This window comes from Chenopodium album, chromosome 9 (assembly GCF_948465745.1).
Source record: "Chenopodium album chromosome 9, dcCheAlbu1.1, whole genome shotgun sequence".
Lineage (NCBI taxonomy): Eukaryota > Viridiplantae > Streptophyta > Magnoliopsida > Caryophyllales > Amaranthaceae > Chenopodium > Chenopodium album.
The window spans coordinates 58,162,807-58,166,574 of NC_137842.1; the positions used below are offsets into that span (position 1 = coordinate 58,162,807).

Genomic DNA, 3,768 nt, shown 5'->3' on the forward strand with positions numbered 1-3,768 from the left:
GGTATATTGAGTTTCTATAAGATATTTTCTAGTATTAAAAATAAAAAAAATCATAGAATAATAGCCGGGATAATAGTGATATTAAAGCTGTTGATTTATTTACGAAAATACCATGTGAAAAACAAAGTTTCTCATTATGACAAAATGGAGCATCCCTTTTATCCTACTTTATCCAAATTTATCTTATATCTACTTACATTTTTCAAATTTTTTCTTGAATTAGATAGAAAAAGTAGTGTAAAGAAATTTTATATGTTCTGATTTTTCAAAGAATATTCTTTGGACAGAGTAAACACTCTTTTATGGAACGAGACAAAACTATTGTGATACTCTCATTAGCAAGAATAGCTTAGGACGGAAAGCTAATCACAAATCTTTTTTGAATAAATATATACATTGATGTTTATTTGGGTGAGAGTAACGTCATGCATGGTCCCTCATCATGGTCATCAGTGTTATGCATATGAATATGTACTGTGATAAGCTCAAAGGGATGAATTAAACCAAAAAGAAAATTGATGCCATTTTAAAGGGATCAATTAGTAAATAGGGAGTAATTGACAAATGGAAGTGTAAGAGGAAGATCAAAGGACAAGAGTTTAGAGGAATGACTTCACACTACAAGAAATAAGATCAAAGAGGGCAACTTTAATCGCCCTCTTAGAGCCAAATTTCGCCTTCTTAGGCAAAGAGGGCGACTTTTAAATCGCCCTAAAGTTGCCCTCTTAGCATCGTTGTATTAGCTTCGGAGGACAATTTAGATGTTTCGCCCTCTTTGTATGAGATCAAAGAGGGCAAAAAATTTCGCCCTCTTTGAATGAGATCAGAGAGGGCGAAATTTTTTGCCCTCTTTGACTGATTCAAGCAGGGCAACTAGTTTTTTCGCCCTATGAAATCAACTCAAACAGGGCACCTTAGTCGTCCTCTTTGTCCATTATCAAGAAGGGCAAATCAAAAAATCGCCCTGTTTGTTTTTTTTTTTTTAATTTTTTTTAAAAAAAAATTAGTTCTCTAATACAGGGCATATATAAAGTAATACAATAATTTATATAATTATGTAATCAACATTATTTATTAGCAAAAAGTATATTACAAGAGAATGTCTTTACAATAAAAAACAAAAACCAAAAAAAAAAAAAAAAAAAAAAAAAAAAAAAAAAACTATTTTCATAAACATGCTACTTGTACAACAAACATAATTAAGCTAACATAATGCACAACTGCAATATAATTTTCACTCCATTGCTAGTGAAGCTGAAATTTATGGTTCGAGTGTCCTTGGACTTGTCTTCACTTGTCTTCCACAATAGAGTTGCAATTAATCATCAGAATTCAGTTTTACTCTTCAATTCAATTATTCCTGTAATGTTGTTACTCCATTTTCTGAAGGAATCAAAGAATTGAAAGTTTAACAGAAGAGGGTAAATAGTGAGAGAAAAAAAAATAAAGATGTTATAGGTTATTAATACATACAAAAGCATCAGAAATTCAGAACTGACCTTGCCCAACAAGTATTGCAGAATAGATGTCTACAAAGTTATCTATTCAAAGTTATCCCACAAAGTAATCTGTCCAACAAAACTCAAGCTCAGCTCATAGGAGGTTTTCAACAATGAAAAAATTATTGACTCCCGGAAAAGTGTGCAACACATAATCAAGCTTGCCAAGGAAAGATGTATTAGTATGATGATCAGATCATTCTATCAGGAACCTAATTAACCCTATTAAAGATATGAAATGTTTCTGCATTATAATCATTAATTTTAATGCTAATCTGTGGAATTATTCCTCAATCAGTAGTTACTTAGCTTGTTCACTGTGTAATCTTTGAAGCAAAACAAGTTGGAATAGATGAATAGAGGTGCATATTGGGACTTTTCACTGTGTAAGTACCTCTTGGAGTAGCTTTGGGGCATAGATTGCAGTTGATGGTATTTGTTCTGCACTCTTCAAAACAATTGTATACCTGCATGCTAAGGTAGTCGCAACCTTCCACACAAACATGAATATAGGGAAATTCAATGAGAAATTCCACACAAACTAAAGACACTTCATCTCATTAGATAGACACACATTGGAGAATTAGACATTCAGGAAAAGAAAAAAAAGAGGCAATGCTAACACCTTAGCCTGTTTCAATACTCACCTGCATAATATCTCATTAGACGAACACACATTGGTAATTCGGCTTTAGCAGCTTACTCATAAGGCTTGCCATTGTCCCAAGTCTCAAGGGCAGCTATCTCATCAGTATGCTACTAAATGACTCTAGAGCAGTTGAAGATATAACACTTTAGCCAGTTCAGAATTTGCAATTTATACACATCAATTTTCAAATCTCAAGACCAATATTAACAAGAAATATGCTGCTTAAAATTTGAATTGTTAAACTCAACCAAACTGATAGAAAATTGGTCATTCATAACCAATTTGTTGTATAAAAGCAGATCACAATTATAAAAAAAAAAATAAAAAATAATGCAGCTGAACAAATATCAGATAATAGACATGTATAATGAAAAAATTAAACAATTAATTAAAAAAAACAACAAATTATTCAAATAATACCAGAATTTAGTGACTTGACTAAGGAATTTGAGCAGCGAACCAAACTAATTGTGCTTCAAACCCTAAATTAAATATAATGAGACAATTAATTAGCAGTAATTCTAGATTGTGAAATTGCAATTTGATAATTTAACACATTACCTAAGAAGGTGCTTTAATAGAGGAAATTGCTTCAGCAGAGGAAAAAGCTCAGAGGCTGCTTCAATGGAGGAGAAAGCTCAGAACTCGCTGCAATAACGACAATCAGAAGCTTAACTCCATAAATTTCGCATGATCTGCAACAAATTTTGAATCCTAGCAACAATTTCTAAAAATTCGAACAAATTAACTAGTGTTAAACCCTAGATTTTGAAATTGATATTTTCGATAAATTAACAAATACTACCTGATAAATTGGTTTGATGGAGGAGCTATTTCAATTGGAGGAGAAAGCTCAGAAGCTGCTTCAATGGTGAAGAAAGCTCGAAAATCGCTTCAATGGAGAAGAAAGCTCAAAATCCGCTTAAATGGAGAATACGAAGTATGAATGCTCATATTGTGAGGAGAGAGAAAGATTTTACAATTTTATATTTCTGGGTTTGCCTTACTCCACAGTGTTTTACTAAGTACTCCGTACTCGTCTTTGTTATTTGTGCGAGAAAGGAGCCAAAGAAGACAAATGTTTACAATCCGTCCTCTTTGTTTATCAAGGATGGCGATTTTTAAGGTCGCCCTATTTAAAAAAGGGCGATTGTTTAATTCGTCCTTGTTGTCTGATCAAAGAGGGCGAATTTAGTTCTATCGCCCTTATTGATCAAGTATAAGACAACGACTTGTTTTTCGCCCTCTTTGATAACAATAAAATAGGGCGAGTTACGTATGCCCTGCTTGATGCTTTATAAGAAGGCAAACTTCAAATTGCCCTCTTTGCCAAAATAAAATCGCCCTCCTTGAACTGTTTTCTTGTAGTGAGAATTGATCTGAACTTCAAGCCATTGAGTGAGTTCAATAAGCTAGATACAACTATACAACTAGTTTTTAGCCTGTGCGATGCCTCAGGACCTCAAGTTAATGTACTCCCTCCGTGTTTAAATAAGTGCTACATTTTGACCAAACATGCATGTCAAGACACAATTTTGACCATTAATTTATCTAATTATATATTAGTAAAATTATAGGAAAAGTGATATTTATGAAAGTATATATACATTATATTGAATC

At 32.7% G+C, this 3,768-nt stretch overlaps 1 long non-coding RNA gene across 2 annotated transcripts; it reads right to left on the bottom strand.

Annotated features, from left to right (window-relative positions):
* Positions 1 to 1,147: 1,147 nt before the first annotated feature.
* On the bottom strand, positions 1,148 to 3,409 carry LOC145558613 (uncharacterized). 2 transcript variants are annotated; one of them, XR_014092558.1, is made up of 7 exons: positions 2,954 to 3,409; positions 2,710 to 2,796; positions 2,569 to 2,630; positions 2,147 to 2,268; positions 1,894 to 1,989; positions 1,500 to 1,568; positions 1,148 to 1,383 (listed from the first exon to the last, which is right to left on the bottom strand). It is a non-coding gene; the product is annotated as an uncharacterized LOC145558613 (long non-coding RNA). The 2 variants fall into 2 exon arrangements; XR_014092559.1 differs by lacking the exon at positions 2,147 to 2,268.
* Positions 3,410 to 3,768: the final 359 nt, after the last annotated feature.